At 35.1% G+C, this 20,834-nt stretch overlaps 1 protein-coding gene across 2 annotated transcripts in view; it reads right to left on the bottom strand.

Moving 5' to 3' along the window:
* The window catches only part of TBC1D5 (TBC1 domain family member 5), a 322,332-nt gene that overhangs the window by 289,488 nt on the left and 12,010 nt on the right, over nucleotides 1-20,834 (bottom strand). For both annotated transcript variants that reach the window (XM_075745858.1, XM_075745859.1), the window contains exon 2: nucleotides 6,449-6,510. The gene's annotated coding sequence lies outside the window, so the exon portion shown is untranslated. The remainder of the gene's footprint in view (nucleotides 1-6,448; nucleotides 6,511-20,834) is intronic.

Here is a 20,834-nt window from a genome sequence, read left to right as displayed (position 1 = left end):
CTCTACTCAATAGATCAGCTACTTATTCAAAATGTTTCACTGAAAATGCAGAATGTGCCTTCAGATGTGCCCATAGTTTTACTAAGTGTTTTAAGAATGTATTGCATGCACATGCGTACAATAAAGGCTCTCTCTAAGAGTCTTAAGAGTAGTACTGTAGATTTTAGGTGCTTAAAGAGAAACAAAAGATATTTTTCTCAGATTGTTACCAAAATATATTTTTTACTCTCAAGTTACTTTTACATTCACTCCCAGGTAGTGTAGGTTTTTATTAAGAACAAAGAGGCACAGCAAAGCAAATAGTACTCTTTATAAATTGTGAATGAGAAGGTTATGAAAATTATCTTCTGAACCAATTAAAAAAGGGATAGCTTAGACATACCATGGCGAGGAGTTGCATAATACAGAAATAAAACCAGTTCTGTATAGAAATAGAAAAAAGTAAATTTATCTAGTCTTAATAATTACAACAATTTCATTTGTTAGCTGCAAATTAGGAGAAATTTCACAGAAAAGCTTATACATCAAGTTTATAGCCTATTCATACATACCAACTATACCAATAGATACTATAATTCCAGAGGAATTACTTCTAGTTTACCTGAATCCACAAATCATATGAAATTCACGTTAAAGTTTATTGTACAAGAGTTAAGTTTTGCAATATTAATCTAAAAAGCTCCCAACTTTTTTTAATCAAATGTTTGAATTGATATAAATATGATAAAATGGGACAATCCCAGATGCCTAGAGGTTTTGAAAACTGGTCAACTGAAACGTGGCAGATACACACACAAGAAACAATATAAACAACCACCCAAAAAGGGAGAATAACAAAGCTCTTTGCATTGATATTTTTTGCTGTTTTCACAATCACTGTAAGGGATGTTTTTAATGTTTGTTGATCCTCTCAACAGAGTAAGGAACATAAAATCCAGCTGTAACCCTATGTCAAATGCAAGAACCTGGGATAAAGGAAATAAATAGTCTAAAACTAGTGTTTACCAAATACAATGCTGTAAGAGAATATATTCATCAACTTCAGTGGCACTATCAGCTTGTCCTAAGTTATGCTTAAACATTTACGAGGTCAGAATTTCAGCTGAAAGGAAAAACATGTTTCAGTAGAGACAAGCCACCACACCAGGCACAGCATTCTTCACTGTACTTCCTACATCTTCACCATATTGCTGACAAGATGTTAGAGGCTCTTTCTGGTAGACATCTTAACATATATGGTAAGCTACTACATCTACATGCAGCAGGACAGAATATGCTGGTGGTATTCCACAAGTGTGCTAACTTCATACAAATAAGGGGAAGTTATACCAGCAAAATTGATTATTAGCTTCTTTCAGCAATGCAGACAGAATGAAGAAGTGGGAGATGCATGAACAAAACTAAGCTATTCTGACTACCACTTTTCTAGGAAGTTGCATCTGAGAAAGAAGCGTGTTGCCAGTATGAATAAGCTGTCAAAGCATTCCTGATGGAGACTTGACTGAACTCATTAAAACATATTTCAATGAGAATCATTAAAAACTTTCTGGATTTGAGGTAGGTAAACTCAATGAACTGCCTTTCTGTGTGAACTTGCTGGTCATCTTTTCAGTGCTACTCTTTTCCTGCAGTTAACATGCATTCAAAAAATCCACAAAAGATTGCTTAAAGTTTATATAATACTCACTACCATTACTGAAACATAACTAGTTAATGTAGTTCTCATCAGGATTTTTTTTTTTTTTTTTTTTTTTTTTTTTAATACCTGCAAAACAGGAGGCAATTTCTCTCCAGAAAAGCTCATCGTGATATGTGGACAGTTTATGTCAGGTAACTTTATGAAAATCATACAGAAGAAACAAGAAGGGAAGATATTGTAAAACCCAATAAAATTAGATTGCAGTTTACACTATGAACACCTGAGAACCCATGTTTTTCATAAAAATATAAACCAATGAAAATAATGCAAATAGAACAGAAAAGCTACATGTGTGTAGGTAATAATAAAGCTGCTTACTGTTAAAAGGCTTTCATAGAACAGGCTGCTGGGGTTCAATATTCAAGTTAAAATTCACAACTTACTATGTGAATGTCTAACCATACGGCCGTAATATCTTCTAACGTTTTTTTCAGATAAAAAGTAACATCTATCATACAGTGAAAGTTATGTATATAAATATATATGTCATAAGGAGGAGGATATTTTAATAATATAATAGGATGATTCAACTCTGCTATAGCTTTCAGATGTCCAACACAAAGGACCCTGTGCTTCTCAAAACCACAGCGTTGCTACCAATGTTATACCCGTAAGTTCCTATCATCATACTATTGCTTCCCATGGTTACACTATTTCCTCTCAAATTCACATCTTTCTACAGCTCCTGTCTCCCTATGGTATCAGATTCAGAACAACTGCTTACTCCTTTTTGACCACGCTACAGAGTGCGATCCTGGACCTAGTGTGGTAACATTTTGCTGGCTGTACCCTCTTCCTCTTGCAGACATCCTCTTTCTAGATATGCTGTAAAGATTTTTCTGTGAAATACACATAATTTCTACTAGCTTGAGGGGTTTTGTTTCGTTTAGCTGAGGTCTTACTACAATCCATATTTTATGTGAATTTATATTTTGAATAATGTTTGCATCATTTCTTTTTAAAACATCATGCTTTCATCACTGTCATCTCTGATCAATCCTACATCCTTTAACAGACTTCAAAAATGCATTGCAAAGCAGCTTCCCTACAAAGCGAAACAGAACTTGAATATTCATTTTACAAAGCCAACGTATGTGTTTCGTTACAAATACTGAAGTATTTCTCTAGTATCTCCTTCAAAGGACTTTTTTTTAATACTTGTAAAGTTGGATTGGAGAGAGTGCTGATCCCTATTCTGTGAAGCAAGCTAGCGTCATTAGGATAACAAAATCAAGTCTTATTGTGGCAAGAAGAAACATCATTTAGTGTCAACAACACATTGCTATTGATTTGAACTCCTCCTTGCCTCATGGGTGAAATAACAAGCTCCTACACACAGACTCTCTAAGCATACCAATAGAGAGAGGCAAGAAAAATACTAAAAATGGCTGTATTAAAGATACAGCAGGAAATATATGACTCATGAGATGTAAATTCTTTTATCCTTACGGAATAAATTGAAGAAGAGCTTAATATGGCTTCTGCAATTTCTATGGAGTTAGATTAGAACAGAAATACACCTACCAATAATACACCAGATTTAGGCTTCCCAACCAGCATCTCCTAACTGCTCAGCAACCTCTGTGAAACAAGCCAGCTTCATTTTCATTATCTAATACGTGACTACTCCTGTTTTTAAGATGACACCTTATTTTAGCATCCTGGTTGGCCGTTGCAGTGTAAGATGAGGAACTGATTGAGCATACAGTGTAAATTATCCTTTCACATTACTGGCAGCATCTCCGTAAAACAGAGCTAAGAAACAGTCTGTCAACATGGACAGGTTCATTCTTTTTCTATTTCTGAACAACAGACTGCAATTTTCAGAAAAAAATCCGTATCTTTCCTCTTAAAAGATTAAAAAAAAGAATAAAACCATAGTTAGTCATGCAACATCAATATAAATACCGCTTTGCACATTAATAGTTCTTTTTCTAGAACTTAAAGCTATGCCTTTAAGCAAATTTGTGAACCAAAAAGATGTAGGGAAATGAAATACTACTTATGTTGTCTAATTGCACCCAAAATTTAAGCTAATTTCAAACACTTTTGCAGCACCGAAGTTAGCATGCTAGAATTCCACAGTCCGTCTCTGAAAACATGAACAAAGTAATATACAAGGCATAAAAAAATTGTTTCAAGATAACTTCTTTTTAAAGAATACTGAAGTGTAGGGAACAAAGCTATTTTCATACCAGATTCAGAAAATGGATGAGGTGTGAAAGAAATCTCTTGTTTCATGTGACCTTTGGCTGTACTTTCACTTGTCATCATTATGAAGTAGCTACATTCAGTGCCAACACATAAGCTGCGTTATATTACCCTATAACACTAGTAGCACGTCTTTCAGGAAGTGTTTCATACTCTGAGAAAGTGGTGGCAGAGTGCATTGACAGCACTTACCTTTGTAACTGCTTATAATAGGTCTTGTTCAACAATAAGACCTCATTTACACAAGGAAGTAAGAGTGATTGTACTAAATTTCATAGACCGTGTCGCATAAACTAGTATAGGTTGAGGAACTCCCTTGGAGTTCTCAGCTTCGGTGAAAACATTCAAATAAGGAGAAATGTAAATTTCAGATTGGAACTCTGCCCCAAATAATATTCAGAGCTTTGTTACTGTGCACAGACCAAAAATACTGCATCATTACAATCTGCAACATACTTGACTTTTCTTAACATATGTAGTTAAGAAAATACTTCTGGAGAGCAAATGAATTTGAAATTCAAGTAAGATTAATAGAACGAATACAACAAATTTATGTTTTATACAATGGTAGCAAGCTGCAGAATAAAAATCACTAGCTATCATTATCTAAAGCTGTTCATCTAACACCGTAGAGAGAAAAACCATTGATACATACTGTACACACATTTTTATCCATGTATATAAATCAAAGGAAACAGCTTCCTTTAAGGCAAGCATATGAAGATACTAAAGCAAGATACAAATTAAATATTCATACATTCAATATTTCAAAATAAGGAATTTGGATATACACATGCATAATTTAAGTTCTATAGTGAAACCTGTCTACAGAGGCCATTTCTACTGTATTTCAACAGCATTGAAACTTGAAATGTACAATGCAGCCTTTTCCATGCTGTGTTAAAACTTTAAAGTATATAGTAATTCATTTCAAGCACTAAACATAGAATAAAGGCCACATAAAGTTATGCGCACGGCACTTTTGCAGAGGAACTGCTGCTCTGCCCTATTCGTTACAGCTCTGAAACAGGGCTGTCAGTCACAGTGCTCTCCTGCAAGGTGGCTTCAGACTGCCCATGAGTGGCTCCTCGGGAACTGAGGTCAAACTGGCAACCTCAAGGTAAGAGGCTCATCAGTCCTGAAAAAAACCTTCACCCAGAATTGATTCCAGGTCAAATTCTGATCCCAGGCACCTGTTTTAAACTCCATAGAGCTGGTGCTCACACATGAAGCCTAAAATTGGCCCCTCACGCTGTTTTGATAAATGCACTCAAGCCTCTTTGGAGAAAAAGATGAGATTTCAGACTTTTTTAATTGGCAAGAGAAAGCAACAAAAACCAGGCTTCACAACAATATGTTGTGCATAAGAAATGACTCTTTGTGAACACAAAACCTGAGAGTACTTTAGATACAGTAACACAGAGATGCTAAATTTTCAGAGCTTGTAAAATCCTATGCATGCAAAAACATTGTGGAGGGGGAAAAAACCCTACTACCCACCTTCCTCCTCGACACGAATGTTCTTGTGTCTAAAGATACCACCATTCCTCCCCAGGTATTTAACTCTCCCTATGAGTTACTACTGTGAATACATGATTTTCTTATTAGAACTTAAATGTATTAGTTCAAATATCAAGAGTCCCATTTAAAAAACATCCATTTTATTTGGACAAAAATATCTCAAGTTAACTTTAAGAATAATTAAAGAGTACTTAATAAGGGAAAAATGGAACTAGTCTGTTTCAACATGTTTTAAAGTAAACATTTATCTTTGCTCCTTAAAGGTCACTCATTTGATCTTGACATATCTATGAAATAATAGAAGCAAAAGCTAAATAAGTAGAAAAGTGATATTAAGCAATACAGAGCTAAACAAAATTAGTATCTACATGGTAAATTACTTCATTGAAAACATCTATGGATTCTGCAAAGAATATACTTTTGCCTTAGAGCTAGTACTTTAATTTTCAAGAACCAAGGAAAAAAAAAAAATCAAAACTAGTCAGTAACAATGCAGCGTCGAAAAGCAATAAACTCAAAATTAAGTTATAAATAATTTAAAGCATGTCATGAAGATGTATTAATAATTCATCAGATAAATAATTTACTAAATAATCAAATAAATAAATAATGAAATACATAAATAAATCAGCAAATAAATAATTCTGCAAAATAACCTAAACAATAAGTCACGAAAACAAATGACAAACCTACAAAACTACAATGATTTTCTAAATTTTGATAGTTTTAAATAAACAAATGTATATAAACTAGATCAATCTTTGGTGGATAGAGAAATATTTTTCACTGCTATTGGTAAATTCCTGATTACACTGCACAAGGATACAATTTTAGATTTTACAAGAGTGCAGTTTTTCCCTTGTAAATTATTAACATGATTGCTACAATACATCCTGCTCTGTATTTTACATATAATCCCTTTATGTTGCTCATTCCTCCCCCCCACCCCAAAATGAAAATCTCTTTACAACATTCTTAATTCACATATTTAATTTTTTTCCTGGGTGCAGTACTTACAATACTGCAATAGCCTTCTTGGTGGTTCTCTTACTGTCTTCTGCAAACCTTCAGAAGTTTTGCTGCAGGGGGAAAACAAGTAGAATAACCTTAATTATTACAGATGGTATCTCATTCATTAGTGGATGACAACATTTTATTTGAAAGCACAAGAAAAGCTGTTTTATAATTCTACAAAGCAACTTAATGTGAAACAACCATTACAGTTTGCAGACTACCGAAAGTTTTTAGAAGTCTTTGGTGGAATGAGTTCAAGCAGACTGAGGCCTGTTTCTTGTATTTAAGCTGACACACAATCTGTGCAAACTGGCACTAATTCAGATGTAAAGACAAACCACGAGAAGGACAAAATACTTGGCTGACATCTAATGTTATCCTTGATTTTGGAAGTTCATAGTCCTTGAAAGAATACAGTGAGATCATTTAATATCCACTATCTAAGTACATTCACAATTTAATTAGAAGACTGTACTCCAAAGCCAACACCGGCACCACAAAGGTCAAAATCCACTCATCTCCTGAATCAGTTTTCATTCTCCATTTATTTTAATGAATAATATTGACAGTCACCATAGTTTTCTTCAAAGTGGCATTCTGTAAATATAGCAGTTAAAGAAATGTGCCAGAAGCGTAATCACATTACTAATTTTTATCCACCCTGTCAAAAAGGTGTATTTGCTTTCTTCTATCACACATTACAGGAAAGAGTGAGACATGGGTTTCTATTTCTTGATCTCCATGCAAGCCTGTAAAACTGAATGAATTCATCAAATCTGAGGTTATATATTGTATATATGTATGGTTTTTTGCTACTTGGTTCAAAGGAAACCAGTATGCAGTGTTATTTCTGCTGGTAAGATCTCAAACAGTTGATGGTGTTACTGTATTTCAGCATTTGAAAGTATAAAGGATAATTTACTCTTAAAACTACCTGGGCACGTTATATTTAACAAGTCTCAAACTCTCTTTAGGGATTATAATAAGGAAACGCTTTGCTTAATCATAAATTTTATATTTATCTTGGCTAAACACCCTCCTTTGGATAGACTGCCATGTTTTGTCAAGAAAAATCAACACAGTGGAAATGAAGTACTTGTTCTGTTGTGTGGTCATTCAAAAGAGTATGTCGAAGTAATGTAAATGTGCACCAGCGCTGCTGATAATTTCATGCTCTCATACGCTCATTTCAATTTGCTTTAAAAAGGAGTATTCCTCCTGGCTAAATATAGTCATCATGAAAAAAGCATACCTCCCCTTTGAGCTAACAACACTGCAAGCCCCAAAACACAAGAATACAAAAAACTTCTATATTTTAAGGAATGTGAAGCATTTTTTTCTCAATATATGTTTCTGAAGTGGGACAAGTGAGACTGGCTCTTTTGCTAAGGTATTTTTTCTCTTTTAGTGCCCAGATTTCTGTTTGGGAACCACAATTTATTCCCACACCACATCTGCAAATCCCATCCACCACTAAAACAAATCATACATATCCCAAATCCTTCTTTTTTTAAAGTAATGGATCCTTGTAAAGGCAGTATATACCTTCATACATTAAAAGACTTTGAGGATTACTGGGACATAAAATGGCTCAGGAATGATCCTGAGATTCTGGAATCAGACCTTCTCTAGCAAGTACCACTTAGTTGTGACAGATCATCATCATTCATCTGTAGCTTGGCAGACTCTGGTAGCAAAGTGATTTTTCACCAATGGGTTACAGTAGAGCAAAATATGTAATTAGTCACCATTGTCTTAAAAACATTATTTTTTTTCTTCTCTTTAAAATTTCCTTAGTTTTTAATTACTTTCATGTTTAATTTGGACTTCTAATCTATGGTTACAGAACTGACCTCCTCACACAAGTATTTCTGTCTAAGAGGGTCATCACTCCCTGCTCAAACAAGACATGTAAATCATTTAAAGAAAGGACACCCAACAGCCAACGACCTGTGATACAACCACCTTTCTCTCTCACGATCAAATGCAAACTCCATCCTACACAAGAGGTAAATGACAGAACCCAACTTTGATTCCATTCCTCTGTTCTGCCAGCTGGTCCTTTTGCCCCCAACCCTCAAACACAGCATAGGTGCCTTTACTCAACCGAACACGCAAAAGACTGGTCAATGGAAGACTAAAGCAAAAGGCACTGCCATTCAGGTGTACTTCACTGAGCAAGAATACCAGAAATGGAGCAACTGTGCATTCTGTACTCTGCCCAGTTTGAGAAGCTTAATGCTACAATAAGGACGCCACCTTGCTGGTACTCAAGTTATTTTGGGTGATAATGCAAGGAACTGAATTGTACCACATACCTAAGAACAAATTTCAGATATTTACAATGGCAAAATTGTAAGTAGGGCTCACAGTAAAAAGCACCAAAAAACAAGATCTTCTATTCTCCACCTTTTGATACTGTCATCATCAGAAAGTTTCCTAGTCTGCAGGTACAAATCAGAGCAAAAGAAACCGTATACTACTGATGCTTCCCTTTGGGAACTCATGAACATTAGAAAGAGACTACCACACAATTTCAAAATTTAGGGCAAGAAAATTTTATTTTTTTTAAGTTCAGAGGTAAACACAGGAGAAAAGAGAAAGGCTGGACAGACATGCTTAACCACATTATTGGTAATGCAAGGTACTGGCCACTATATTCTGACTAACATTTCAAGGATTCATTGAGTTGTTATGACTTACAGAGAATATTTTGCATTATCAATGAAAAAAAAAACCAACAACAACCTCACAAAAATCTGCAATGGATTATTATACTGAGGAACTTAAATAATATGTAAATCCTTTCCAGGCCAGAAGTCTCATTCCTCTGCCACACTTCCCTCCCTCTATTTATTACAATTGATCTATCAAATTAAAAATTATCTGTTTGGTCCACTTCACATAGAAAGATACTTTTGTGACTCCATACAATACTTCATTAATTTTTTTAATATATCTTGTGATTTTTTTTTATCATAAAAAGCAAAGAAGTGCTTGTTATATATATTGTATAAGTCTAATTGAAAACTGTAGAAGTAACCAGTCTTACAATCAGTTACAGGATAATTTTGAGCATGTTCCTTCTAAGAACTTTGAGTATTTCTTGAGCAACTTTTTAATCAGCTTCTTCCAACTGTCTCTCAATAAAAAATCAATTTTAAAATATTGAAACATATAGTAAAATGGTAAATCCCAAACTATTGAATCAACTGCTATCGATACAACACATAGCTCAATGGACTGTTACAACCAATGTTTCCTGGTCGATTTTTAGATAAAAACAAGCAGATTACTAGCAAAGGTTTATCTCAAATTCCCACATGGACAGCATGTCACATTAAATATATGCAAATCAACCTCTTTCTCCTCTAGTTTTTTTGAGCTGACAATTCATATGACCTGAAGCCATGGTTAACGATTACAATTATTTGACTTTCATATTTATACAATCAGTCATCAGATATGCATGTTAATTGATTTTAACAGATAGTTTTGTATTCTGATGATCAACAGTAAACGTACATTTTACCAACCTCTTGATTTATAAGAAAATAAAACTTACATCAGTTTTCACAATTAACCCTTCATTGTATTGATTTGCAGTATTCACTGCGGGCTTCTCCATAACACATTAACCTGGAAGTACTCCAAACTATGGGATCTTTCTTTTGGTAGCAAAATTTGATTTTTCCAATTAAAGACACTCTTCTATTCTGTTTAAAAACCACAATTACTAACCTATTCAAACAATGCATTGTCTTATTAATTAGAAATGATGAAACAACTAATGCTGAAATAAATGGACTGGGCAAAAAATTAGTTTACAGTTATTTCATATTCACATTTTGCTACTTCTTTTCTCTTTTTCAAGAAGAGCCTTAGTTGTGCACTTGATTCTAATAAGCCCTCAAATGTCATATACATGACAGAGTACAACCCTTCATTTAAGATCCTTATTTTTCAAGTAACATTCTTAAGGCCAAAGTATTTCTCTGTTGCTACCACAAAATATATTTATGAACCAGCTACTTTTTTTTTTCCCACATGGCTGAAAATTTATTCTTCACATTTTTATTTCAGATGCCCTATTTATTGAAGCATCAAATAGAAAATTACAAATTGCACAGATTTGCACATGAAGGATTAACTACTATGTAAGTTTATACAGTGTCATCACCTCACACAATTAACGGTGGTTGGTCTTTGAAGATATTCATATAAAAGAGAGTAGCTATTACATCTTACTCTCAGAAAGATCAGATCATGTCTTATTGCATAGAAGCGCTCTCCCAATTTAGGCCTTAACTGTTGTTGGACTAAAGGCTTATGGTCCAAATTTGGTGAAGCAAGAGCTGCTGAATTCCTTTCTTGGTATATTTTAATACTGATACAGTTATTTTTGTTTCTGTAAAACACAGGATCTTTCTACTTTCTATCAATAACTGAATGAGGTGCTGAGTCTATTCATCTTTTATCCAGGTGAGTGTCATACACTCCAAGTTCTGCTACCATTCTCTTTTTGGTTGTCTGCTCCAATTAAGTGAATTTCAATTCAAGTGAAATTTATCCATTATGAGCTTTTGAGGTACATTCTCCAGAACAAAAAGCAGCACAGAGACATTAGAACACTCATCTTGGATATATAATGCTGATTCAAGTTCCTACGATGTATCACAGACAGAAGAAACTTAAAATCATGTTACCACAATCATGAACAAGCACCTTAATCTCTAAAACACTGTTTAATGGACTTTTCTGATTTTTAAAAGGTCTTGATTTCACACTGAACATGAGAGGTACTGAATATATGAAGGACTATGATGCTTGCTTGTTATTTTTCTTAAACTAAGGTCTGGCATTATGGTAAATACTGATGCAAATAAATTCTCTTTAATTTTTCCCTTACTGGGAAACACCTTCCTGGTGTTCAACAGACCTTGATTTTATCCTGAACACAATAGGAAAGTCTGGGGGGTCTGCAGAAAGGGGAAATCCATCCCACCCTCATTACTAACCTAGTTAGCCAAAGCAGGCCTAGTCTGACTCATAAGTACAGCACATTTATTTAAGGTAGAATTAATATCAACATTTTCACAAGATGCCTGAACGTAGATTAAGGTGGAAACAAAAAAAGAAAATACTGTTTATAACTATTTTTTAGAAAGTATGTTAATTGCTCATCATAAAGAACAATGATTACAAGTAGAATATGACTAACAATACCCAGTGTATTTATTAAAAACTGAGAGGAAACAAAAAGTAGAAAGCAACTGGTGACACCCTCTGATGATAACTTTATGTAAAGAACTGCACCTACAAGAAATTCCCCAGTTAAAGGTTAAATTAAGGCTATGAGTAAAAAGACGACCAATAAAATGCAGTCTGGGAAATGAGAAAGTAGCATAGCTAGAAAACATCCAGCTATAAGGCAAACGTTATGAGTGCAGTGACAGCATGCCACCATCCAGACCACTATGGCCAGTTTGGATCACTGAGACTCTTAAGGAGATCATGACAGGGAACTGGGGAAAAAAAAAAAATCCAGAAGCTCAATAAAAGCGGCATAGTATCCAACCGCCACTGCATAATCTTAGACACAAAAATGAAGATGAGATCAATGAAATATAGAATATCAATTACTATCCTCACTCTGTTGCACAGTAAGTTGTTCTTTTGCACTATTTTACACGGAAGAAATTAACATGGAAATGGATAGTAAGTTTAATACAACTAGGTAGGTAAGTTTAACTATCTGTATCCAAAGGTGATCCAATTTGGTTAAAAATCATCAAGGATAAGGGGTTTCCATTGTCCTTGATGGAGAAAGAATAGCCTTTATGATGTTTACTTAACTTCATAGCAAAAAGATTTAACTATTTCGTAACTCACTGTATAACCTCAACTAAGAAAAAAAAATGTATCATGTATCAGCTGGATCAGTTCCATACAGCAAAGGCATGGAAAGAAAACACCAAAAAAAAACCACGGGGAAGACAAAAGACATAATGCTCCTTTTGATGAAAAAGTGATCTAAACCCATACATAGGTCACCTATATGTGATAAAAAACACATTCATAGAACCTCAAAACCATCTGTTTGTGAAATGGAAAACCTTATACAGCCTTGAGGATATTTTATTTCTACCAACATCAGCAACATTTGCACTCCCTAAATCTCACTCCATTTTATAATGATGACTAAATTTCACTGGACTTAACATTAATAAGAAAAAGATTAATAAAAATGCCAATAGTTTGTTTGTGTAAAACTGACCCACTACTTTGATGCTCCCTGTCTATAGCTAAATGGTACACGACTACTGCGTAAGCAGCGAAACGCTGCTTCTGACAAGACGATTCCTTCTGAGACAGCCAGTGTCATTGGGAGAACTATTGCTTGTGGCATCCAGATGGACAAAACACAGAAACTTCACTGCTAAAAAAAAAAAAAAACAACCCAAAAGGCTGCACAGCTTCTCTTAGAATAAGCGAATATTTCAGAGAGAATCATCAAGTTAGTGAATGCAAACCACAGCAGAAAACGGCTGCAAATTTCAACCCTGTTAGTGGATAGATGAATTTAGGGAAGAGGATGTAAGCATCATCAACGTAGGACAAAATTGCTGGGGTTTATTTTAAACATGCTTAAACTCAACGTTTTAACTTAAATATTTAAGAATGATTTTAATCTGTACGTTTTACATATCTTGCCACCTGAAGCTGGTGATCCAAACGTCTAGAATAGCATATTTGGAATGCTGAGTTATATTAACATCATACTAACTATAGCAGTTCATTTCAACAAATTTCTCTGGGTTTTTGCATATCGCTGTATAAATTACTCTGGAATTAGCTTACTTTTCTTGAAGGCATTATACGAGATTATTTCTTAGTCTCCTCCTCTTTGATTTAGTACACCTCTTAAGATAATTTATTAATGTTTTGGATATCTCATTCATCATCCATTATTACTGGTGTCATAAATTAGAGGAACAAAGCACTGAACTATACACTTTTTCCATATTCATCAATAAAATGGCCACCTCTGTTAGCAAGCACAGTAAAAAAAGAAGTTGGTTTATCCACTAAAGTGAGACTGGGAGCGCTATTTTAACTGAAATTCCCAAACAGATCGTTAGATTTATAGTATAATATGTTATTAGTGAAGTAAAAACTAAAAAGGGCTTCACTTTTAAATATAAAAGGATAAAAACACCTGGTCTGCAAAAGACAAAAGTACATGTCAGAAATTGCTACGTCCTGTAAGTTACTCAGACAAATTAGGAGGCTGATGAATACCAGTTTTGTATGAAAAAAATGGATTAATCATTGAAAATGCTGTAATTTTGCCAGCATACTATAAAACAGTAAAAAGGGGAGGAAAGATTCGACTAACAGAAACTTAAATGGCAGCATTTAAGTCTATGACATTATTTTCTCAGAAGACAAATTACCTAAACCAGTGATAAGTAGGAAAAACAAAGTCCCTTGCCATCACTTTTTTTTTTTTTTTAAGACAGCCTAAACACAAAGGACATTGGAAAATACAACTGTGAAGATTTCAGAAGATTTTCAAGGTAATGATCATTAATGGAATCCTATCAGTAATGTTACATAGCAGTATACTATGCTATATAAAGTACCTGGAGGAAGACAGAATTAATGTTATTATGAGAACATTAACTACTGACTTAACAAGATCATTATGTCTGCATTAAATTACTTGTTTGAATTAAGTTTGAATATCTAGAAATTCACTTTTTGTTATTTTAGGCAAAGACTCAGTTGATATATTTTGTACACATTCACTGTTTACATTACTTTAACTAAAACTAAATCTCTCATTAAGGCAAATTAATATTTTACATGATATAACAGTACTGCGCTCACTTCTTTTCTAACTGTTACAGGAAGAAGTTTTGAGCCAGGCTTAGCAAATCATTAATGGAATCAGATACAGAAGAATTTAAGTTCTTATAATAAAACAAGAAAAGGACTCCACACGTTAGATTTAAACTGGGTAAAAGGCTTCAGATTAGCAACTGTGTATTTAATTTCTACATGGAGAAGAAATAGCTGTTATTTTTTTCTTCTTTAGGCATTACAGATCAGGTATTTTGGGCTCCAATGTGAGCTGAAAACAACAATAACTTTTTCCAACTAAATAAAAACTGTTTTCATTGTGCCACCTCTAAATCAGGACCCTAAGTATTTTCCATATAGAACCTTCACTATCTATAGTAATTGATGATTAACAAAACATACTTGTCCAATGCTTTTTAAAGCTAATTCAACTAAACACATATACACAGATGCATTTTTCCCTTTATTATGTTTAAAATTATTAATTAAACTGTTTGATAACCAAATATGACACTTTCCTATAGTTATAATTACCAGTGGAATGGAAAATGAAATATGTGAGCTGCAGCTTTTGTTAGCCTCCAGTTTGATTGGTGTTTGGCGACAATCGTGATATCTGTTACTCAATCCATAAAGGCAGCTTGCAATCAAAAAGAAACTAAAAATAGGTAGTATCCTCCTTGTCCTAAGGTGCATGCGGTTTGAGGATTGACACAAAGTAGAGAAACCAATCCCTCCTCTGCCTGAGAGCAGCCATTTGCGCTCTCACTCGTAGCTCTGCTTCACTTTGTGTAAAACTGTGCATTGTCAGGGAAACACAGAGATTTACTCTTTGTCAATGACAATATCCATCCACCATGTAGGTCCCCTGAACTCCATTTGTAGCCTGAGGTAATTTCTAATTTCTATAACAGGAAACTTTATTAGACAGGAGACTATAAGCATGTCACACCCAAAATTTCCAGCAGCAGTCAAGGGGGTAACAGGTACAAAAATAATTCTCTGGTGCAAAAGGACTTTATTGATCCTGGTCTCCCATGAGTGATGGGAGTGCTCCAGCAACTGAGGTAGTAGCCAAAAAAATAAAGTGTTGGCAATGGCACCAACATTCCATCATGCAAGAGTTTTGTTGACTTAGTGTTTCCAAACCATCTGGGATTTTTTTCCTTCCTGGTCTTTTTGTTCACTGAGTGGAAAACTTCTGTCTGCACTGAATTGTTCACAGAACCTAAAAATCAAGGAACATGCACTGCTGGTTTACCTAAGACCAACTCCAATATATTAATCTTGGGATGCACAGAAGAAGGTTTATCTTTTCCTCAACCTAAAGAGATTACTTACTTACTTTAAAACTTCACCATAAAACTCCAGTGAAGGGTATCCAAAACTACCAAATCTTCATTATTTTCCAGGTAAACAAGCAGGTAACTTGTTCTCTATTCTGAATACATAATTTCACTTGTTAACAACAGATTTCAACATGAATTAATGACTGTGTGGAAGTACTGAAAAAACATGGAAATAATGCTTTAGTATACCCCATATGGAATTTGGAATGCAAGATGCAAATTTCCTCAAATGATTATGCCAACATAACGTTCCTTTAACTCTTGTTAGGTAATTATCATAACTTTCTGACCTGCTGAAAATGCCATCAATGAACAATAAATTGCATGGTGAATAGACACCATCCACTGAGAAGTAAATCAAGATAACATTTATTTGGTTAGAACACAGAATAAAAATGAAAAAAAAAGCCCAACCAATGGAATCTGGAATAGTATTATTATTTTTTTTACTTATTTTTATTAAAGGTTCTGCAAGACACATGTCCTGTCATCTTTTTAACATCAGAGATCCAGAAGGCTTCAGATGTTTATGTACCTTCTAAATAGGATCAAAGCCCCTCAATGCTGATTCTTATGGTGGCTTTAAGGGACATCACTGTTATGTTCTTTAATCACAGACACTACATGAAATTTAAACCTTCGCTTCTCAGCAACATCCTATCCTCTAAAACCTGCTGAATACCTCTTCACAGACAGATACGTATTTTTAAGCCCCATGTCTTAGAACATTCATTCATATAGTTGATTGGAAGCATACATGGACCTGCAATTACCTAACACTTTTATCAATGGGAAAAAAAGGCCAAGCAGGACATTTGAAATCCAGTGACTAAAGTAGTGGTTAAATGCAGGAGGAGAAGTGAGGAGATTCTGAAGCAAGCAAACAGGTAGCAGCAAAGGGCAGAAGCTGATACCATCAGGGCCAAACACAAACCCAACCATATGGGGCTGTAATACTCATTTCTCTGACACAATTATTACCACTAGTAAAGAAGTTCAGTACAGCTACATGATTTAACAACTGTTAAACCAATACTGTTAAATTCAGAATCCACTAGAAACATACTACAAATTGTCTCAAAGAAATAGGGCTTGTTTATTCCTCATTACAGTGTCAGTGAGTCAAAGAGCTGATCTTAAACAACAAAAGCCTGACAGAAGAAAACGCCGCCAACTCTGTCAGACTCCTGGAAGAGAAAGTCAAGGCTCAAATGATTGCGTTGATCTTTGACTGAAACTGTAAAACAAGTCAGTTTCTTCAAAGCCAAACATAACACAGCAGCCAACAATAAGGAATCCTTTCGTTTTTTCCACACAGTGAATTTTTTGATGTCATAAGCTCTGGATATTTTTAATCACACTAAAAAGACTTCAGGGAGGCAAATGTATATGATCCAGGCCCATAAACAACCACGGGACTGGTTTTCCTGACTAATCTTATTTTTCCTCCTGTCACCTAAATTCCAATATTAAGACCTATTAATAGGTACTTTGAGGTTTTAACCAGCTTTTAACCAAGTTTTCTTTTCTTTTGCTATCTAAATCTGAACAATTGTTCAGATCTGTTCACTGACTAAACTCCAAAGTATCCATATTTTATTAGTCACATGGAAATTGTATTGCTACCCACAACACTTCAAGACACTTTTCACTGACACTTACCAGAATCTAAAATTCATCCTGCTTAAAGACTAACAGCCTAAAGATACATAATTTCATGCTCTTAATTCAAATAAAGGTAATTAAACCCACTATAGTTTCTGTTCAGAAGTTATCCTTAGTTATCCTTCCTGAACTCCTGATTCTCAGCATCACCTCTAATGCCCTACATAATTCTGCCCATCTTTACTACACAAACAATTCTAATGAATAAAAAATGCCTACATTCACTAAATCCCTTTCAGTGTAATTTTACCATGTATTTCTAAGATTTCTGCTGCTGGTCATTAAAAACCAGATTCATCAATGTCTACTTTTTAATTTTAGATACAACTTTATGGGAAATAAAAATTTAACCCATGCCAAGTAAACTAATTTTAACATACTGCAGACACCGTAACCACTACAGAAGAGTAACAGCAGAAATAAACAGTTAAGAACTAGAAACAGAGTCAGAAACAATGGACAGACAATAGCTTAACTTAACTGGTTGGTGTAGACCCTCTTTTTCCCATCTCTCACCTCCAGTGAATTTAATCTTATCATAACTATCTTGGTCAGTTCAACTTTGTTTAGCTGCAGGCCGTTCCATCACTGAAGTCAATGATGAAGTCACTCAGGACTTACAAGTACGGAACAATTTTTTCTTCCTGGAACAAATCTTAAGCATGCAGAAGCCCAGGACTTCAACGTTTGACTTCACGAACTAAGTGCTTACTCAGCAGGTATCCGGAAAGTAATGCATTATTTCACTTAGCCATACTAGCACTTTATTATCCATTTTACGTAAGAATTCATAACGATAACAAGCGTATTGTTTGACATGCAGCAAAAACATATGGGCAACCAACAGATATTTCCTTTGACCCCTGTCAGATCAATTAATTTATGTAACAGAGACAAATGCCTTCAGAACAGCAAAGCAAGACTACAGAAATCCTGTCAAATGCTAGAAAAAGCCAAAGAATATATGCTGTGAGGAAGTGAACTAGGTTTAAAGAATAAACTGCATTGAAGTGATTCTCTATCCTAAAGTTGTTTTCAGTAACGTACAGCATCACACACACTACGTCACAGTAAACCAATTTCATGAAATCATATACTTGCCAGAAAGAGATGGCATAGGCTATCTATCCTGAGTGCTTACCGTTACAAATATCCATTTCATTTTAACCTTAAATTTACACACACAATGCAAGTAATACTACAAAAAGAAAATACCTTAACTAATGAAATCAGATAAAGCCCAAAACCTAAACGTGAAGCAAAGTCAACCATGAACAGCAGGAATAATGCCCATGTAAGTTTTATACCCTGTACTTCCCAATCTTCTGTATTTTTACTGATGCAAAATACATCAACTTAGAAAAAGTATCCTAAAGTTCTTTAACATTTTTTATTAGGAGGGATTACCTTCAGGATCAAAAGAGATGCACTATGAATACAAATCTCACATGATCTTAAACGTAAAAAGAAATCTGCTGCATCTCTATCTTCTAGTCACATGACAAGATAACATGAAGACCACATCATTCAAGGATTACCAAGACAGTTGTGCATTTAATTATTAGTCTGGGTCACCATTCAAAGCCTTAGTTATTCATTCACCCTCCTTTATTCCACATGCTGAACTAGAGAGGCCTCGAACAAAAATTTTCAATTCATTGACTGTATATCTGATCAAGTGACTGAGCTGTAGAACTAAAACTAAGATACCAAGTAAAAGTTCTTAATAAATGCAAGTCTATTTTACTGTTACTTGTGTTATTTCAAAACTTTGTTGTGCTCTCACGGTCCAAGTCTAAGAATGAACCATTTCACAAGCTGCTACACAAGACCAGCTGCCGTAACATTGTCTTTATCCACAAATCAGTCATTGAGGATAGCAATGCCTAACAAGTAGACTTTAGTTTAGTAAATACAGTCCACCTGCAGTCTAGGACTGTAGGAAATCTGACGGGCTAAGGCAGCACTAACAGCATGGGAGAAGAAAGCCCACATCGTGAGCTATCACAGAACAGTTTGCCCCGGCTTTTTTCCCATGTATGCACATTTCAACACTATTGTAGGAATGGCAGCTGTTTTCTGGCCAGAATGCTTCAGACACATTCTTAGGTTCAAGATTCATTGAAAGCAAAGAGATAATTTTCTTATAATACCATGCATATATATAAAGTTTATGTATCCAATTTAGAACTCTAAAATGCTTATATGTATACATGCACCTTTTACATTGACTAAATACTGAAAATCTCCCCATACCTATGGGGAGACGTAAATAAAGAAAAAAAAAGAAAACAAACAAACAAAAAAACTTTAAACCACAAACTAAACCAGGTGGTACTTGGAAACGTATTTCATGGGCTGTCATAACCAAGATAGACTGGGTGACACAAGCATATACGTCAAGATCTACCACAGCCGAATGGTCAAAGATGCATGACACCATGCACAAGTATTTCAATTAATGAAGGAGAAGAGTTTTTCTTAGTCAGTAATACATTATTAATTTCCCTTATACAAGCCTTACTGAACATGAAAAAATGTGAGGATCAGATGTATAAAGAGAAAAATCAAAGCAAAAAAATAATTCAGCTTTGGGCAGAACATGATCAGGGGATATGCAGTGACAGGACAAGGGGGAATGGCTTTACGCTGAAGGAGGGCAGATTTAGATTAGATATTAGGAAGAAATTCTTCACTGTGAGGGTGGTGAGACACTGGAACAGGTTGCCCAGAGAAGTTGTGGATGCCCCATCCCTGGAAGTGTTCAAGGCCAGGTTGGATGGGGCTTTGGGTGACCTGGTCTAGCGGAGTGTGTCCTGATCCATGGCGGGGGGGTGGAACTAGATGATCTTTAAGGTCCCTTCCAACCCAAACCACTCTACAATTCTATGACATCCAGCCAAACAAAATGAAGATAATTGTTCTAAGTCATGTAGAGGTCATTATCTAAGACTTCCATTGCACTCAGTTAACAGACTGGAACTAAATTCAGAGGTAGCCACTCACATCCAGTACAGTGTTGGTTTTTATTTGCTTATTTTTGGTGGCAGTTCCTTTTACATTCCCTGCCAAATGTCACCTGGTGGGATTTGACAAAGTGTACAAGAGGGCAGACACTGAGCAGCCCTGCATGGTTACCAACCACTCCTATTTCTGCAGAACGGCATTTCAAATGAAGGTTTAATTGGGTAGAGGGAAACATAAGTCCAGCTTTAATCTCACCTCATCACTGTCATTCCCTCCACTCCTAGAACAGATAGATCTCTGCCATTCCATCATCAAGGTGCAGCTGAGTCACTAACAAGGGGCAGCTATTCCAGACTTGATGTCGTATCTTTTCTATCAGAGAGGTCACAAAGAAATTCTCAAGAGACCAGGTCAGCTGAGGACACAGGGACTTCGGGGGGGTTGAGTTTTTTTCTTTCATCATAGTATTAATAAAATAACTAGTCCTTCAAGAACTATTGTAACTTATACATGCCCATGGATCCAGGAATACTCACCAATGT

Source organism: Balearica regulorum, chromosome 2 (assembly GCF_011004875.1).
Source record: "Balearica regulorum gibbericeps isolate bBalReg1 chromosome 2, bBalReg1.pri, whole genome shotgun sequence".
Taxonomy (NCBI): domain Eukaryota; kingdom Metazoa; phylum Chordata; class Aves; order Gruiformes; family Gruidae; genus Balearica; species Balearica regulorum.
Note: the sequence above shows the minus strand (reverse complement) of the source record. Positions and strands in the feature narration are given on the sequence as shown.